Here is a 20,244-nt window from a genome sequence, read left to right as displayed (position 1 = left end):
GCTGCATAAGGAACGCGCTTGTGTGAGCCGTTATTGGTCACATGGTCATTGGTCACATCATTGTGATTCAACCCTTTAATATTTAGCATTTTTGAAATTGGGCTTTTTACTGTAAAATTTTAATAGGTTCTGTAGCTGGGTTCAGCTTAAATATTAGTAATGTGTGATACCACTGATTTTCTTTATTTTATTTTTGTGTGACTAAATTTTGTCCAACTGCATCACCTACATTTTGGAAATTAGGATTAATATTGGAAATTTGGGATTAAAAATAAGAGTGTGAACAAACTAAGCCAGTTCTGGTGCACAAACCATACAGTCCCCCAACTGTCACTGACAGCTTCACCTGGTCATTGTACCCCTGTTTGTGGAAAAAATGGTACAGATGTCGACCATTGATCATTTTGGATCTTAAATGTACCATTTTGACACAAAAGGGTACATTTAAGTACCATGGGGATCAGCTTGGAACCTGTGAGGGTAAATCATCAGCAGTTGTACCTTAGGGAACAAAAATGGACCTCAGTTGTACCCTTTTTTCTGACAGTGTACAGGCAGACCAGAAACCCTCTCACCAAGGAAATCAAGGTGGCAAAAAGGGAATACTCAGAGTTGAAAAACAGCTTTTCTGCTAACGACCATGCATCAGTGTGGAGATCACAAACCACAGGAGACGACCTCCCCCACTGCTGGCGACCTCAAGACTTTCTACTGCAGGTTTGAGAGGGACCACTTCACACCCCTAACCTGTACCACAATGACCCCACTCGGCAGCACCCCTATCAGGGACCACCATCCCATCACAACCACCAACACAACGAACCCTGCAGCATCTCCATCATAATGACCACCAGAACCACTCCACTCAGCAGCAGCAACCCCAACAACCCCACAGCCATCAGTGCCTCCTCAGTGGTTTCTATGGTAACCAAACAGAATCCCATTTAAAAGGTTACAATTCCACCACTGTTGACCAATGAATATACAAAACCATAATTCATTCACTGAAGTGAGAACAGGAAGGCCTTTCTGTGATCTGAATTTGATCTGAATCACAGTGAAATGATGATCTGCTATGTCAAAACATCCTCACATGATATAATTACATAGATAAATCAGCAAAACACTGCAAAAAGATCAGCAAGAACAAAGAACAGGGGGTCAAAAGGAACAAACTCAGCAGAGGCTGCAGGAGGACTTCTCTGGCCTCCAGAGCTCAGCTCTGGTCCTCTGGTTCCAGCCTTGGTCCTCCACTCACTGTGATCCTTTGTTGTACCAGGTGTAGTTTTGGTGGCTACACATGTGTTCAGAAACTGTTCTGTTGTAGCAGCTGAGCTTTACTCCAATCCACCGTCACCACAAACACTTCCCCCTCTCTGTTCTTCTTCTTCCTCTGCCTCTTCTTCTTCTTCTGTGGTGTTTTCTGGCAGCTGACATCCACACAGTGACATTTCTGCCTCCTCCTGTCTTCAGTCAGACTGTTTCTCTCACAGTCTGTAGAGAGAAGCTGACATTGTTGCACTGATTAACCTCAACCACACACACCTGTGTGAGCCGCACCATCATTCTAACAGTTCCATTGTTACACTGAGTGACAGCAAAGCAGTGAGCCCCCTGCTGGTGATCAGCTGCATGTACCAGAAGCAGACAGAGATTTCTGATATGATGTTAAAGGTGTCACAGAGGAGGATCCGACTGTCTGACCTCTGATTCTTCTGTCAGCATCAGACACATCACAGTTTGATCAGTTTTCAGATCACACACAGCAGCATCAGTAACACTGAGCAGACATTACACACTCCATCAAACACACACACACACTGCTCACTTATAACAGGGATAATAAGTAAAGTTCTTTACAATAAATTCACATTCACATTTTATTATCACTTCACACATGGCACAGTATATATGGCAGAGAGTTAAAGGTGGAATATGTAGTCAGAGTTAATACCAAATATTGACACTAGGTGGCAGCACTTCAGCCTCCATCCACTGCTGCACTACCAGCACCACTCTCAGTGCTTTTTGTTTCCATTGACTGTACAACATGATTCAATCCATGTTATTTATATGACAAACTATGTGTAGTGTTTCTATGTGTGTAGCTGACATGTTGCTCAGCTTCCATTGGACACATATACTAGATGGAAGCTGCAGCAGGATTGGCTGATGACTGATCACAGGTGTGAACAATCAGCCGGTGACGAGTGGAGCAGGAGCAGCTGCCCATGCTGCAGAGACACAAACAGCAGCAGCACTCTGTGACCCATGTCCACTCTGTGTGTCCTCCAGACAGTCTGGAAATGAGAGGAGACAGAACATTATCATACATGTTGCATAAGTAAAGTCACATGACATGCACCACTGTAAATAAAGGAAACCACATATTTTTAAGACACTTAGAGCATAGAGCCCAAGAAATAATATAATCTAAAGCTCACAAGACACAAGACGAACAGAACAGAACAGAACAAATACTTTATTTATCCCAAACTGGGAAATGTTTTCTATTGCAGCAGCAATGTACAGGGTCAGTATCATCCTATCTGGTGGTAAAAGTCTTTCTCCCCGTCAGGGAATCGAACCCCGGTCTTCCGCGTGACAGGCGGAGATACTATCCACTATACTAACGAGGAATGCTGACAACCACCATCTGTCATAGCAGCAGCCACCTGGTGCGGTCATGTGTCAGCTGGGGTGTGACGGAGTGGCTACGTCAGTAACTGTGGGCAGACTGCAGGTGTGTGTGCACCCAGACACACACAGGTCCCAGCTGAGAGCAGCCGGACCTTCCTGTCCTCCTGTCCATCGCTGTCCAAGGTGAACCGACACCACCAGACCACAGGGCCATTATTTATTTAGCAGGAAAGAAGAAGATGCTCTGCAGCATTCAGGTGTGTTAACACAGTGCAGAGAGAGGAAGACATGAACAATGGTGTCAGAGCAGCAGCTGTTGCTGCATCAACCTGGAAATCAAACTGTTTATATATATGCACAAACTGTACGTTCATAAGTCACATGACATGCACACTGTAAATAAAAAGGAAACCACATATTTTAAGACTCTTAGAACACAGACAGAAGTATGAATTATATATGGTTACAATCAAAAATAATTGAATGCAAATGAATTATTTTGTGAAATTTAAATTAAAACCTAAAAACACCAGAATCAGCAAATCACATGTTTGCATTACAGTGGTCCCTCCTATAACCAGTTCACCTCTCACCTTGTTTTTCTCTTACAGCTCATTGAGTTCTGGTCCGGATAGTCCGTAGACCAGTGTCAGTCCATCTCCAGAATGCAGAATGCTGCTGAAAACAGGTTTGATCTTTGGTTTCATTCTGTAATACTGGACTTATTTCCTACGAAGGTTTGAACTCTGACAGTGTTTAAACAGAGAGAACGGAGTTTAAAGTGTGCAGTGAGGGGTTCACAGCCTTAAAGCATCTAGAATAATCAAACATGGAGCTGACTACTTCCAGAGCTCCGCTGTCATGGCTCTGCAGGAGGCCAGCACCTGGTCGGCCTGTTCGAGGACACCAACCTGTGCGCCATCCACGCCAAGAGGCTCACCATCACGCCCAAAGACATCCAGCTGGCCCGCTGCATCCACGGAGAGAGAGCTTGAAGTGTCCGCGGCTCCTCAAACCGCGGACCAGAGAAGTAATGAGCGTCAGTGCTGAGTTACAGCGAGACTCAACTGGTGAAAACACCGAATACGGCGCAATATGGCAGAGAAATTACCAGTGAGTCGGAAAAGCCACAACCAGAAAATGTCTTGATGCAGAAAGATGTGAGACAAGAGTGGTTATCGGTACGACTTCACCTGGCGACGACTGGCCGAGCAGAAGCGGCTACATGCTACGCTGCGGTGGCCACAGTACTTCCAGACAGGTAGGCTGATCACGTATGAGTTTTTTATTATTAGTATGTTTCATCACTGCGTAGCCAGTTTACTCAGCATTCAGTTACTTGTTGAGCTGAATGTTTTGCCAGTAGGAGAAGACGCTGTCAGCTTTCACCAGGCTACGTTTGCTAACGTGATGCTAACGTGATGCTAACAGGCTCTGGTCGGCAGCTTTCTGCCTTTTATGCAGGTTTTATTCCATTTACCAGTTTTTCTGAGTGTCTGTTTAATCGGTAATCAAACGAACTTGACGTGGATACTCTTGTTGTTGTTGGTAAATATGAAAATAATTATTGAAATGAAACCTGAAAATAAACAATTTATTCAAAAGAATTTCAAAGTTGATTCAAAAAGAATTTTGAACTGAAAAAAATCAACATCAAAACATAAATGTTCAGTTTCAAATTTTAGTGTTTGAATGAATTTTATTCTTTCAGGTGAACAAAACTTATGACCCCGATTTGGCGCCATAGGAGGCGGTCCTTGAACACACCATGAGAACCGCGGAGACTCAATCCAAGGCAGCTCCTCTGCAGGCTGAATGTTCCGCTCGTGTTTTCTGTGTGTGGATGAAAGAGTCCAGATGAGTGTGGGAGCAGCGCTGCAGGCCGACAGTGAAGGAGCTGCTAGCGGACTGTGTCTCTTCATGTTCAGCTCATGTGGAGCTCTGATGATCTCTGCACTTTGCTGCTGGAGAGAGTCCGCGCGCTGCGCAGCGGCTTCTCCCTCTTCTTCCTCTCAGAGATGAAGTCAGACTATCAGAGCTCCATCAGAAGCTGTTTTCCAGCTGAGCCGCATGTTGCTTCAGAGACTCAGAGGACAACCCGACATCTGCTGACGTCACTTCGTCCCAGAGTCCGGCTGTTGCAAGTAACACAACTTGTTCTGAAACAGCTGCTCATCTGCTATAAAGCAGCCATCCAACCTTCCACCTATCCTACCTTCTGGTTGCCATGGTGAGGGTCAGGACTCGTCACCATGTTTTCTTTGTTATGACCACAGGACGGCACACACGTGCCTGAAAAAAACGTCTCGAACTACCCTAAACTTCCACACAAACATGGAGCCAGGATGTGTGAGCGCTCCGTCCGTAAGATTTAAACCGTGTTTTATCTGTTAGGTGGTTTAAACGTGTTTCACTGGTGCAGCTCCGCTCTCATCTTAACGATGATTATCTCGGTGCTGTATTTCAAAGACTGTTTTAACAAGAATTTATAAAAGACTCTGGTGGCTGATTTTGGCTTTAGTTATCTCCAGTTTCTTCTCTGGTCCTCAGGTAATTTTAATTAACACCTTTGGAAGTGTTAACAACATGGAACAGACCTCTGAGCTTTTGGGGCTGTTGTCTGCTCTGAATCTGTAAAGATGAGAATGTTTGGTTCTATTTCCAGACATCATCATCATCATCATCATCATCCAGTAAGAACATAAAATAACACGTGCAGCCGGCTGAGATTTCTGTTCCCCAGCATCTCCTGGTTTTGGTCCTCAGAGCTTTGTCCGTGCTCTGAAGGGTCTCTGCCTGCAGTGTGAGTCACACTGAGCTGTGCTGCTAACAAGCTGCTAATGCTGCTTGATGGCATTGATCACTCCGCTCCAGCTGCTGGCTGAAGAACGGCAGGAAGTTAATCGACCTCTGCTGATTGGATCAGAGAGCTGGTTTACATGGTAGATGGGTTGTTTCACAGGAACATCATGGAGGTCGTCGTTGGCGGTCTGGACGGGACAGAAGTGTCCCACAGAGAGTCGGTCCACCTCCTGTTCATGTCAGAAGCTGGCTGCAGTTCCCCTAGAGGGCGCTGTGAGACAGTCATCTAGTTACCTGTTGGCCAATAGTGTATTGATCATATATTTATATATTTTAGAACTGGATTATCTAAATGACCTTTTATCTGCTCATGGCTGCTGATTGGTCAGTTCACATTGGACCGATGACAGGCCTCCATCGGTGGTTGATGTGTCTATGTACGGGCTGTGCTGCAGATTGACTCTGAACAGTCTGGACGGCGCCCCCTATAGACAGGAACTTCTCTCCATGCTGGAGTTCTTTGGACAGCAGCTTTCAAAGAATACTCAGCAGCTGATTGGATGAACCAGCTGTAATTTAGTACACTTGTCATGACCCTTTGTTTGGTTGGGTCTGTTTTCATTTGAACCCTTGCTTTCCTTGGCATGTCTAGTTATTTTGGTGTGTTTGTGTTTTCCTGGGTTTGTCCTGCTTCCTTGTGTATCCTTGTCTGTTTTACTTCCTGGTGTTTTCCCTCCTTCCTCCCGCCCTGCATTGTTTCACCTGTGTCCTGTTAACCGTTGTTCATCTGTATCATGTATTTAGGTCTTGCGCTCCTCTTTGCGCCTGTTCCCGTCTGTGTTTCTGTCCTCCATGTTTCCAGTGTTTATTTGGTTTGTTAACTTCTTCTTCTTCTTCAGAGCTTCAGGCTTGCTGTCAACAAGTGGAAAATACGTAAAGATCTTGTGTGTTTTACTCACAGCTTTGTGATGCTGCTGTCTCCTCTGCAGTAAGCTGTGCAGGGAGACAGGAATTCAAAGAACAGAGGTGTTGGTGCTGTTTTTCAGGCCGTCTGCAGGGTGATAAGGTGCTGGCTCCTGGATTAATACAGGGTAAATTAAAATGATCAGACTGTGTGAGAGAAAATTTAAAAACAGCCTTTCCTCTGGAGTGAACCTCAGAGTCTCTGTGGGCCACACGTCTGTTCCTTCTAAGGAAATGGTTTAAATAAAGTAATAATTCACACTAATAATTGGAGGAAGGTTCCATTTAAAGTATGGTGCTGCTATTTTAGTTTCTAGAAAGATAATCGGGGTGCAGCTTCAGTCTTTCTGTAGGAATACTGAAGTTTTAAATCTGGTGTCTCCACAGACAGGAGGAGGGAAACATCTGTAACCATGGAGATGGAGGAGCTGCTGGCAAAGGAAGCACCCCCGTCAAAAAAAAAAACCTGTCCAAGAGCTGTAAGGAAACGCCAGTGCTAGTCTGTGTTAGCAAACTAGCTTAAATATGTAACTCAAAGATACCCACAGGTATGCCAGTCAGAGGAGAGCTCACCTGTAGACGCTTGCTGTTAATTTCTTTGGTATTGATACATGTTCTGTTTCTTTTCTGAATGCTGGCTTCATGCAGGCGTCACATCCTTCTCAGCTGATTTCCACCAGAATTGAGAGCCGGGCTGGTTGGAGTGGAAGTCTGAAGCATTAAAATGACAGAACCTTCCTGTTAGCGGTGATGCTAACAGTCCTGGTGACCACTGTGTAAAAAAAGGACCAGTGTGGGTGGAGGGGATGTTCCTGCGTCACTCACTACCAACAACAGGTATGTACACACACATCATTCCAGCAGCTGGAAATATGGAGGACACGCTGACTGTGAGCTACTGTCTGTGACACATTAATAACATCAGTGAAAGCAGCTACAGCCTAGCGGTACGTCCACCTGTTTGTGGAAATATCAAAGCTGTTGTGTGTTTAGAAAGAAGTCACACACAGTTTTTTATTTGCATGTTTTACTGTGTGAAGCCAAAAAAAGTCTCCAGGCAGGCGACATTAGCCGCCCTCCTCCTCCTCCTCTCCCCTCTCTGCCTCATGTTTCTGTCAGCTCACATTGTGTAGGAGCCCGTCAGCGCTGTGGCTGAGAGGGAGAGTCCACCGAGTCAGACACCTCTTGTTATCTTGGGGACTGAACTTGTGGGAGTTGTGGCTGTCAGGACTCACAGAGCATGAGGCCGCCGAGGGCAGCCGGGGCGCAGAGAACAGGCTGCAGGCTGCTTTAGTCCAGTTCACACTGTGAAGGGCCACTCCATTAGCTGTCATATTTATCTGGTCATCAGTGTTCTCCCTCTCATTACTGTTGTACAGTGTTTTCTCACCAGCCTCCACCTGCCAACAGCTACACCTTTTGGAGGAGAGTCTGAGCTGCCAGTTTGCTGCCTGTGATAAACAGAGCTCGGCTGCTTCATGCTTACATCCTGACGTCTTTGATCAGAAATCTCATTGTGTGTCACACAAACAGCGTTTTTAATTAACGCCACCGAGGACAGTTTGTTAGCAGGTCCATCGAATCAAAGTGTTGGTGGAGCTGTTTTCTGTTGACCTGTCTGTCCTCGTTCTGTCCATCATTGGAGTCATCCTGTCTTAAATCTGAGATGATGAGTAATTCTTGGCCACAGAAACTCACCTGAAACTTCCTGTCTTCGTTCTGATGCTACATTTTAATTAGTGCAAAGTGTCAGCCCTGACACAGAAAGTTAACCTGACCCGGAGGCCTTTGGAAACATTTCCCCACATCATTTTTCTCATTACCAGGCTCTCTGTGGAGCCTTCCTCCAGACGGAGGTGCTGCATTTTACGTAGAAACATTTCCGTCAGTTCAGCAGTGAGAGTAATGGCTTCTGGACCTCATGTGTATTAAAAATAAGCAAATGTACAGTGTAGTATGGCCCGTCTGAATGTAGGTTGAATAATGTAAGGTATAATAATGTAATGTATAATGTAATGTATAATAATGTAAGGTTGAATGGTGGATTAAAAACACATTTGTATTCAAATATTAACCACCAGTTAGTTCTCCAGGCTTTACTGACACCTAGTGGAACTCATCAGTCCTGCCTCTACCAGCTTGCTGTTTTCTTATTAAAGGGATGTTTGTGCCTACATTAAAACATATAGCTTCATTCATTCATATAGCTTCCGGCGCGGCCTCGCGGTAGCAGCCAGCCAGAGAAGCTCCGCACACCACGGGTGTATTAAGTTGTTTTTCGTAATTTATTCCTACTCTACACACTCTACTTCGTACTAAATCGAAGTATAAGCGGTCAGGCACTGCAATAATGCGTCTTTTTCGGACTTTCTTCGTGGTCTTCATCGCTTTTGGAGCACTTTTATCATGCCGCGTCTCGGCCGTGACGGAAACACGCCAGGGCTCCATTGTTTACACCAGGGATCAGCTGATGAATCTCCAGCACAGCGGGATGTATGGCCAGCGACACGAAATCCCCAAAGAGCTGAGGAGGAAACAACGTGGAAGCAGAGGGGGCAAAAGAAGACAGCTGAGGAAAAGAAGATACAAGCCGTATCTTCCTTCTATCGTCATGGGTAATGTTAGATCACTGGGTAATAAGATGGAAGAGTTAACATCTCTCACAAAGAGCGAGTGTGTGTTTCGTGAGGCGTCTTATGGAGCCAAATCGGGGTCATAAGTTTTGTTAACCTGAAAAAATAAAATTCATTCATGTTTATTCATTATTCATTTATGTTTTGATTGTTTTTTTCAGTTCAAAATGTTTTTGGAATCAACTTTGAAATTCTTTTGAATAAATAGTTTATTTTCAGGTTTCATGTCAATGAACATTATTTTCATATTTACCATTTTTTCAGTTTCAGAGTTTTTGTTTTCATTCAGATTCAAATCTTAATTTTTTACAGTTTCACATCTTGTTTCTTCAGGTTCAAATCTTTTTTTCAGCTTCAGATTTACTTTTCAGGTTCAAATCTTTTTTCGCTTTCGCCTCTCCTTTTTTCACCTTTGAGGTTTTGACCCCGATTTTGCGGGGGGGGGGGGGGGGGGTGGGACATGGGTGTGGCCTGCTGAGTGACAGCAGGACAATGATGCTGAGGCAGAGCGCGCTCTGGGCTGAGGCCTTAGCTCGGCCATGGTGCCCATATTCCTCTGGTGTTTACAGAGCAGTCTGTGCTCCCTACAGATATTCAGCTACCTCACATCACCAGACACCTACCTGCTCTACTTTAGTCTGAACACCAATCATACTGTATGTAAGACCTGGTCAAGGACAGTAAAGCTCTGTTTATTGACAATATATAAATGTTTATTGTTTACTGATTGACAGGTCAGAATTCAAATCCTGAGCCTTGAGCAGATCCACCAGCTGCTGGAGCTCCGTCTGAACCAAGTCTGACCTCTGACCTCCTCACCATGGTCCTCCTGCAGCAGGTGCAGCCAGCTGTTGTTTCTGAGGGAGCTGCAGGCTCAGATGATGCTGTGGACAACCTGGTGACTGGTGCATCCTCATGCTGACACACACAGTCCTGTATAGAAGGAAGGCGCCCCACACCTAGAGCTGGCCTGTTATCTCTTCAGGTTCTAACATGTTTGGTGCTTCTGTTCTTTTTTTGTTGATCATACATGAGAATAAATATCTGTTCATTTAACAACTGTAACTGTGTTTGTTGTCTATTACAGAAAACATTCAGTCTTTGTTATTTTAAAAAGCTGCACAAATAATGAAAACCAGATATGTTGGCAACAGTTTACTGTATTTGGATTTAAATAAAATACATTACATATATATGAACAAAATCAGTGATCATTATTATCACGTGCTGTCCTCAGGCAGGTGAAGACTGGTCTGGTGCAGCTTCTGGCCATAAGATCTTCTTACAAAGATCTTACAAAAGATAAAAGATGATATTTATTTCAGAAGAGACTGATTATTCTGTGCATCAGACAGAGTGATGAGCAGCAGAGGCAGAGGATGAGGAGCCGCTCTTTAGAGGACACTGAGGTGGCTCTTAAAGAGCCGCTGTGGTTTGAGGAGCCGCGGACACTTCAAGCTCTCTCTCCGTGGATGCAGCGGGCCAGCTGGATGTCTTTGGGCGTGATGGTGAGCCTCTTGGCGTGGATGGCGCACAGGTTGGTGTCCTCGAACAGGCCGACCAGGTGCTGGCCTCCTGCAGAGCCATGACAGCGGAGCTCTGGAAGTAGTCAGCTCCATGTTTGATTATTCTAGATGCTTTAAGGCTGTGAACCCCTCACTGCACACTTTAAACTCCGTTCTCTCTGTTTAAACACTGTCAGAGTTCAAACCTTCGTAGGAAATAAGTCCAGTATTACAGAATGAAACCAAAGATCAAACCTGTTTCAGCAGCATTCTGCATTCTGGAGATGGACTGACACTGGTCTACGGACTATCCGGACCAGAACTCAATGAGCTGTAAGAGAAAAACAAGGTGAGAGGTGAACTGGTTATAGGAGGGACCACTGTAATGCAAACATGTGATTTGCTGATTCTGGTGTTTTTAGGTTTTGATTTAAATTCCACAAAATCATTTATTTGCATTCAGTTATTTTTGATTGTAACCATATATAATCCATACTTCTGTCTGTGTTCTAAGAGTCTTAAAAATATGTGGTTTCCTTTTTATTTACAGTGTGCATGTCATGTGACTTATGAACGTACAGTTTGTGCATATATATAAACAGTTTGATTTCCAGGTTGATGCAGCAACAGCTGCTGCTCTGACACCATTGTTCATGTCTTCCTCTCTCTGCACTGTGTTAACACACCTGAATGCTGCAGAGCATCTTCTTCTTTCCTGCTAAATAAATAATGGCCCTGTGGTCTGGTGGTGTCGGTTCACCTTGGACAGCGATGGACAGGAGGACAGGAAGGTCCGGCTGCTCTCAGCTGGGACCTGTGTGTGTCTGGGTGCACACACACCTGCAGTCTGCCCACAGTTACTGACGTAGCCACTCCGTCACACCCCAGCTGACACATGACCGCACCAGGTGGCTGCTGCTATGACAGATGGTGGTTGTCAGCATTCCTCGTTAGTATAGTGGATAGTATCTCTGCCTGTCACGCGGAAGACCGGGGTTCGATTCCCCGACGGGGAGAAAGACTTTTACCAGCAGATAGGATGATACTGACCCTGTACATTGCTGCTGCAATAGAAAACATTTCCCAGTTTGGGATAAATAAAGTATTTGTTCTGTTCTGTTCTGTTCGTCTTGTGTCTTGTGAGCTTTAGATTATATTATTTCTTGGGCTCTGTGCTCTAAGTGTCTTGGATGTGGTTTCCTTTATTTACAGTGGTGCATGTCATGTGACTTTACTTATGCAACATGTATGATAATGTTCTGTCTCCTCTCATTTCCAGACATGCAGCCAAAAACATGTGCAGTGATGATATGTGACGGTATCATCATGGTCTCAGAGAGAAGAGCTGAGTGTGTCTGTTCTGATCTTTGTTGTGTCTCTTCTCCTCTGTAGTTTCTGCTTGTTGCTCCGTCACACGCCCTCTGCTGGTGAGCCGCGTCATTACACACAACCTCTGCTGCTGTCAGACTGTATAATAACCACTTCTGATAGGAGCAATATTCACACACCACAGTGTACAACACATTATTTATTTAGTTTCTGATGCACTATGTACAGTTTTCTTACAGACCACTTCTCCCTCCACTCACCTGTGCAATAACTGTTCATATGTAAACTGTTGATGATTCTATTCTATATTTTATTGGTAGTTTATTTTATCATATATATCTTTTCTTAACTTATCCTTTGCTGTCTGTACCTGCTGTTGCAAAAATGCAATTTCCCCATTGTGGGACTAATAAAGGTTTCTTAATCTTAATCTTAAGACTGTCTGGAGGACACACAGAGTGGACATGGGTCACAGAGTGCTGCTGCTGTTTGTGTCTCTGCAGCATGGGCAGCTGCTCCTGCTCCACTCGTCACCGGCTGATTGTTCACACCTGTGATCAGTCATCAGCCAATCCTGCTGCAGCTTCCATCTAGTATATGTGTCCAATGGAAGCTGAGCAACATGTCAGCTACACACATAGAAACACTACACATAGTTTGTCATATAAATAACATGGATTGAATCATGTTGTACAGTCAATGGAAACAAAAAGCACTGAGAGTGGTGCTGGTAGTGCAGCAGTGGATGGAGGCTGAAGTGCTGCCACCTAGTGTCAATATTTGGTATTAACTCTGACTACATATTCCACCTTTAACTCTCTGCCATATATACTGTGCCATGTGTGAAGTGATAATAAAATGTGAATGTGAATTTATTGTAAAGAACTTTACTTATTATCCCTGTTATAAGTGAGCAGTGTGTGTGTGTGTTTGATGGAGTGTGTAATGTCTGCTCAGTGTTACTGATGCTGCTGTGTGTGATCTGAAAACTGATCAAACTGTGATGTGTCTGATGCTGACAGAAGAATCAGAGGTCAGACAGTCGGATCCTCCTCTGCTTCTGGTACATGCAGCTGATCACCAGCAGGGGGCTCACTGCTTTGCCATTGTTACAGCAGTGTGTCATTTCTTTCATGTCTGCATGCTATTTGTTTATTTTTGCTGTGTATTTAAAGAAAATACTGTTTTCCAAAATTCATTTATTTGATTCACATTCTTAGCAATTCATTGATTCGAACGAACGAGCTCTCAGTCAAACCTCAATCACATGACAACCGTTCTGCTAAGCTGTTCTTTTGTGTTACTGACATGCAGACACATGAGTCTCTTCTCATTCCACACTTTAGTATTTAATACCATTTAGTACTTACATTAATTATAACAAGTCACTACATCACCGTGTTCTTTAATCGTGGTAAAACATCATGAAAACATCTGAGCAGAAGCATCATAAATCACACATTCTACATGTAAACATCAACAAATGAAAACAGTCCCTTTGAATTAGGACTCCTGGAGACAAAGAAGCGGAGCATCAGGTTTGCAGTCATTTCAGGAGGAGGAGGAAGATTTGTTGATACTATTCATGATTCCATGGTTTTGCTTTTTTGCCCAAACACCAGTTTCCTTAATGTGTAACAAGCTGATAATGTTCAGAGGTGGGCGTGTACGTGCGCCTAGCATGATAATAGACTGAACCACAGGTCTGGCAGACAGTACTGTTTGACCTGTGTGGATTCTCAGTTAGTGGAGAGGCTTTTCCACTTTTCTCCAATCACTACACACTTTTCAAAATTCTGACCAATTACACAACAGTATTTAAATATGACCCCAGAAAAAAAGTTGTGCTCAGAGGAGGAGAACAAGCTGTGAGACATCCCAAACACACTGTTGTTTTGTTTGGACTCTTTTTTGGTAACAGAAATAAACAGGACATATGAGAAGATTTTGTAAAACACTGATGGGAGTAATAACAACATTACACCCAGCAGACACTTTATTATGTACACCTGTTCAACACAATGTATTAATAACGGGTGGTCCAAGAAGTAAGAAGCAGCAGCAGTGTCTCCAGTGGAGCTCACAGCAGGATCCTCCTCCTATTATTCAGAGACCTGTTTGAAAATCTCAGCAGTCAAAGACACTTATTGAACAAAAGTCCACATCTGCCTTCTACATGGGTCTAGCTGATGTTACAAGTACACACTACACACACTGTGCTGACGTCATTTCATCACAAAGTGTCTGTGAAATGATGTTGTCAGATGTGAAAAGAGGTAAGGAAATGCTCAATATCATTTTCATCAGTCAATTTTTGCACTTCTGGTTCTGTTTAGCTTGTGGGCCAAAAATAACACATTGTAAAACAGAAGCTATGGACCTTATAAAATCTGACATCCAAACAGGACTACACAGTCCATCAAATGATACCATCATATGTAGCACTGAGGTCTGAATGATTTCAGCTGAGCTGTGCAGGTCCTCTAAAGCCATCATTTACCAGTAGTCCAAATTGTTATGTATTTTGGTCCCTACGGGTAACCATAGTTACGTTGTACGTAAGCATGTAATGTTGAGTATGCCCCTGTATGAGGATGAGTTGAGCTCTGCCAAGTTGCTAGACAGAGGCTAATAAATTGTGTCGTTTCTAAGAACTATTTCCTCATTTCCCTCACCTGAAATAATGATGGAAGATATAACAAATTGTTGTTGTTCTGTACATTCTTTTGAAATATGAGAACTGAGGTCAATAAAGCTCACATCTACAAAACCAACAGTCACAAAGACAACTGTAGACAGGCAAACTCAGAGTCAGAGTCTTTATTGCAGATCAAAAATGATACGAGAAGACCTGAGTCAGCAACCGGTTGCAAAAACAAGGCATAATCCCTTCCTTCTAAAGCCATCAAGCCCCTCCTTGACTGCTACTCATCTTTTAATCTTCTGCCACTGTCCATCCATGGCACCTGGCCGTGTGTGTGTGCCTACTTGTGCCGGGTTAGCCCCCTGTCTCGCCAGGGTCAGCTGTTTTACACCACTGCTACAGCTGGGCAGCCCCTCTTTTTCTTACCAGGGCCCACCTACTTGCTGCCCTGCCACCACATAGCAGCACATTGTCACACTTTTCTCTCTTGTTTAAACAGTCTCAAAATTCAAACCTTCGTAGAAAAATAAGTCAGGTTTTATAGAATTAATTTGAATTTATTAATTGACAACTGTCTACAGACAATCAGGGCTATCAAGTGTTACATGCTATGTTAAGGAAATGATACTGCAGAAATGCAGTACAATTGATTGAACATGTCCCAGCAGTGCCTTTGTGTTTTCGGGGCAGCAGCGCCACAGTGGTATAGCAGGGTTGTCCAATAACCGGAAGGTTGGTGGTTCAATCCCAACTCCTCCCTAGAGTCAATGTTGTGTGTCTTTGGGCAAGACACTTCACCCTAGCCTGTGGCGCACCTTGCTAGTCATTGTATGACACTGCTTGGCAGCAGCCTTAAAGAATTTCCCTCTGGGATTACTAAAGTATCTAAAATAAAAAAAAAACATAGTTTTATATAAATTATTTAACAATTCATTCAGGAAACCAATTCATTGAACTGGTTGCATAAAAAAATGTTTTTTCGACATACACACAAATCAACATGACAGATCTCAGCTGTCAGTTCACATTCAATAGTACACAGAAATAAAACCTACCAAAGAACATTAAACAAATAGTTCAGTTGGTCACACCTGTTTGGCAAACACTTGACTTATTTGTGTGGGTTCTCTTGTGGACAGTTAAAACACTATTTTGTCTAAAACATTTCCACCATAATTTGCAAGAAAATGGCTTCTCATCTGTGAGTTCTCATATGGAAAGTTAAGTTACTTTTTTGACTGAAACATTTGTCACATGTTTTGCAAGAAAATGGTTTCTCACCTATGTGGGTTCTCATGTGGGCAGTTAAACTACCATTTTGAGTAAAGCATTTCCCACATGTTTTTGCAAGAATGTGGTTTCTCACCTGTGTGGGTTCTCATGTGGACAGTTAAACTACCATTTTGAGTAAAACATTTCCCACATGTTTTGCAAGAATGTGGTTTCTCACCTGTGTGGGTTCTCATGTGGGCAGTTAAACTACCATTTTGAGTAAAACATTTCCCACATGTTTTGCAACAATGTGGTTTCTCACCTGTGTGGGTTCTCATGTGAATAGCTAAGTCATGATTTCGACAAAAGCATTTGCCACATGTGCTGCAAGAAAATGGCTTCTCACCTTTTCTACCAGGTTTACATTTTACAGATTTTTTTCCTGGAGGAGAGTTGTGAGAGACAATCCTGTCACAGCTTGGTTCTAGTTCAATATAGTTCCTTTCATTAGCAACAGTCAATATAGAGGGCTCAGTCTCCTCTCTCGGTTCATGCTGCTCTTCCTCATGACTGCTGGAGAGAACATGCGGTTCCTTTCTAACCTGTGGGAGTTCTGGTTCCTCCCAATCCAGGCTGCTGTTCCTGTTCTGGTTACAGAGCTGCTGGTCAGCTAGAATCAGCTCTTTCTTCTTAAAATTGTGTTGTTGAGTGAGATCTAAAGGGTTAGAACAAGAAAACATGTTTCACAGTTTTGATCATTAAGCTTAATATAAACGTTGCACAGAACTGAATAGGATCCTGCATGAGTCACTGGATTCACTGCTTGTTTGCAGTTTCACATACCTGTTCTGTGTAACTTTATCTCAGGTGTCAGCAGTGGGTCCTGATGGTTGAGCTCTTCTTTGTATTGGATGACAAACGGTGCAAAATGGTCCAGACTGGATTTTTTTTTTTCTGGTTACAGAGCTGCTGGTCAGACAGGATCTCTTTCTCCTTACAGTCATGTTGTTGAGGGAGAACTGGAGGAACAAATGGACACAAAGCAGAGCTCTCAAGTTTTCAAGTTCAAGCTTAGAGTGAGTTTCCCAGTACCCCTTTTGTATACTGCTATATCACCAACATTGTTATTTAATACTAATACTAATACTAACATCTCAAATACCATTGTGGTTGATAGAAAATATCTATGATGTACTTTTTTTAGGGCTGCAACGATTACTCGAGTAATATTCCAATGCAAAATGCATTGATAACTAATTTAGCATTCGACGACTCGTTAGTGACATCATTGAGAATGATTCTCTTGTGGTGCAGTGGGATGATCAGTGTTTTGGGTTCAAGAGGTCCTGGGTTCGAAACGCGAGTGAGCAGTTTGCAGGTCGGACACATAGACACACGGTTTTGGCGCCGGGTATGGAGGAGGTTGCGGTGTGAAGTAGGGCTGAGCGATATGGCAAAAAATGTATCATGATAATTTATTTCCATATCAGTCGATATCGATAATTAACACGATAAGTAAAATCTATATTTATTTCACATTTAGAGGAGAACAGTTTATAGAAACCAGATGGTTAATTGTGGTGTTAAGCTTCTCTTTATTTGTCAAAACATGACATGACCAATTCTTCAAAAAACTAAGGTGTATATCTCTTAATAAAATCTCCATAAAATCAATATTACATGCTATATCTTTGTACTAAAAAGTAGAACCATAACCCATACAAATTTATTACACTATAAGCAAAAAATGTGCGATTCGCTCTATTGACTTTGATGACATTCCAGCTGAGATAACGGTCGGCTACGCATCTATTATTGCATTCAGAGCTGCTTTTCAACCGTGTAGACGACCCAGCTAGTCAGGGGTGATACGTCTCCTGTCGAATCAACCATCTTTGATATACCATGTGAGAGCGGAAAGCTCTACAATTGGAGTTTGAGCACCTTGTGATCTTGTTCCATCGTCCGATTGGACACTGACTTTCCCATAGACACAGCCTGTAAACAAGACAGAGACATGGCGGAGTATACTAATAGAAAGCCTAAAGTGTCCTCTTTTCGGAGAAAACAAAAGTTGAACCGTAAGCGACTTTGTAAAACATGCTTTTGTCGACTTCGAATATTATAAAACACATAATAATAAAACACATAATGTTATAAAACATAAAAAAGTAGCGTGGCTGCATGTGCAAGGTCTAAGTGCTTTAGGTATAATTTAAACAAACAAAAACAAAACAGCCAAAATATCTCCACACTACAGACGTTTTGTGTCTTCCACGTTGTCTGTGCCGTTAATTTTTCTCTCACCACTCCTCCAAGTCACAGCTCCTCACAGTGACGGTGCAGCTCCACATGTAGCACTCGAGAGCCCAGCATGCAATGCGCATGTGCAGCGTCACACAACGTGTACACATTTATTGAGCATTATCGAACTTTTGTCATATTGTTATTGAAAAAAGTTATATCGCGATAATTATCGTTATCATTTTTATCGCCCAGCCCTAGACTGAAGCATTGACGCTGCAGCTGTTTCTATTGGGAAAACGATGACATTTACGCGTGATCCGAGTACTTGAATAATCGCAAAAATAATCGGCGAGTATCTGAGTACCAAAATACCGGTTTGTTTCAGCCCTAACTTTTGATTACATTATGCCATCCCCAACCCAAAAATGTGGTCCACTGGGCATTGCCCAGTATGCCAGATGGCCAGTCCATACCTGCTCTCAAGAGCCCTGACTAATGTGTTGATGGAAAGATCTAAACCCTGGAACAACCAAATGACCTGAACCAACATTAAAGTTCTAATAAACAGAAATAATAATAAACATTCAGGTTCTGACAAAGAAAAAAAACACTTTTGATCTGGTTATGGACAATATTTTGCACAAGTTTGACATCTTAGAGACGTTTTACCTTGAGGAGCGTTGTGAGAGTATCAAAGTATATATTCTATTCTATTCTATTCTATTCTAGTATGGTCAAGATGTAAAGTGGTCATACTACCACAAAGTCTTAAGCTACATTCCAGGATGATGAAAATCTGGTCTGATTTTTTTCAGGTCTTTATGAACACACAAATCCAATCCTGACTTTCAAATCAAGCACAGATGACCCGTGTTTGAGTCAACTATGAACGCTCGGCTGTGCTCGGGCATTTCTTTCTCAGCCCACCCTTCGATAGCTCAGATGGTAGAGCGGAGGACTGTAGTGAGACAGTAAAACTGAAATCCTTAGGTTGCTGGTTCAAATCCGGCTCGAAGGAGTGACTTTTAACCCTCGAGAGTTTCATCATAATGTCACATCATTTTTCACCGATTTTTTGGCTAAAGGGCCGATGTGACATATATGTCACAATGATTTTTATCTGATTTGATTTTTTATCTGAAGTGCATTTGTTCAATACATGTGTTTACAACACCTTTATGTAATAAAGGATGTGTTATGTAGTCATTAGAATCCTTGACTGGTCAAATCTTACCTTTAGCAAGTCGATAGAGCCTTTTTAAAATTTGCTAGCTCTGCATCTGTAAACACAAAATCACCTACAAACAAACCAGCCTGTTTGACCCCAATGGTACAGCAAATCACTCATTAAGGAATATGACATGCAGTTTTTATTTAGTAAACAATGTTTAGCTTTTAATCTTAGTGAAACTGAGGGGAAATCGCTGCATATCAGTTTACGATTAATGAATTCCTCGATAATTTGCATCCCTATTCTGACCTGGAAGATTGAGAAGATCGGACCAGTTGTATTTTGGAATATCTGAATGCTTTTTTGTGGAATACTTGATGTGGCCCAGCCTCGACCCCCATCGCCCCCCGGGTAAGTTGAGTTTGAGACCCCTGCTGTAGATCTTTGTTTAAAAAAAAAAAAAAAAGACCATATGTCCCAGTTTTTGGGCCTCGTTGGCGCAGTAGGCAGCGCGTCAGTCTCATAATCTGAAGGTCGTGAGTTCAACCCTCACACGGGGCACAACTTTTAGAGACAGCATTGAATAAAGAGTACACACACTCACCATTTACAGGTACATAATATTACATAGTAGCATCAACAAGCTAATTTACAGAGGAAATGACCATAAAAGCAGGTGTCTGTCAGTGCTTACTATACAATCCGGTGGTTGCCTACCCATTGTGCATGTGTGGAACACAGACCTTAAGGGGCCCCACACTGAACAGACTGTGTGACAGAGGCTGGGGATCAATGCCACCATTGTGAACACAATACCAGGAAGTTTAAGGCCTTTTTTTCATATACAGTGCCCATGTTAGTGCCAATATGTCTCGTATACGTGCTGGCTACTACTCTTTTCAGACTATGAGACTGACGCGCTGCCTACTGCGGCTGTGGTGGCTCAGAAACAAGTGAAATATGGTCCTTTTTTTAACAAAGACATCTACATTGCAGTATGTTAGTGAGAATATCTCTCATATGCGCGCTGACTACTGCACCAACAAAAATTATTAATTTAACCTTTAGGAGTATGTACACACCTTAAAACTGCTGTGA

At 42.8% G+C, this 20,244-nt stretch overlaps 2 non-coding genes across 2 annotated transcripts; one reads left to right on the top strand and one right to left on the bottom strand.

The window, feature by feature from the left end:
* Nucleotides 1-2,567: 2,567 nt before the first annotated feature.
* trnad-guc (transfer RNA aspartic acid (anticodon GUC)) lies at nucleotides 2,568-2,639 on the bottom strand. Its single transcript has one exon. It is a non-coding gene; the product is annotated as a tRNA-Asp (tRNA).
* Nucleotides 2,640-19,634: 16,995 nt separating this feature from the next.
* On the top strand, nucleotides 19,635-19,707 carry trnam-cau (transfer RNA methionine (anticodon CAU)). The gene has a single exon. It is a non-coding gene; the product is annotated as a tRNA-Met (tRNA).
* Nucleotides 19,708-20,244: the final 537 nt, after the last annotated feature.

Source organism: Parambassis ranga, unplaced genomic scaffold (assembly GCF_900634625.1).
Source record: "Parambassis ranga unplaced genomic scaffold, fParRan2.1 scaffold_21_arrow_ctg1, whole genome shotgun sequence".
Taxonomy (NCBI): domain Eukaryota; kingdom Metazoa; phylum Chordata; class Actinopteri; family Ambassidae; genus Parambassis; species Parambassis ranga.
Note: the sequence above shows the minus strand (reverse complement) of the source record. Positions and strands in the feature narration are given on the sequence as shown.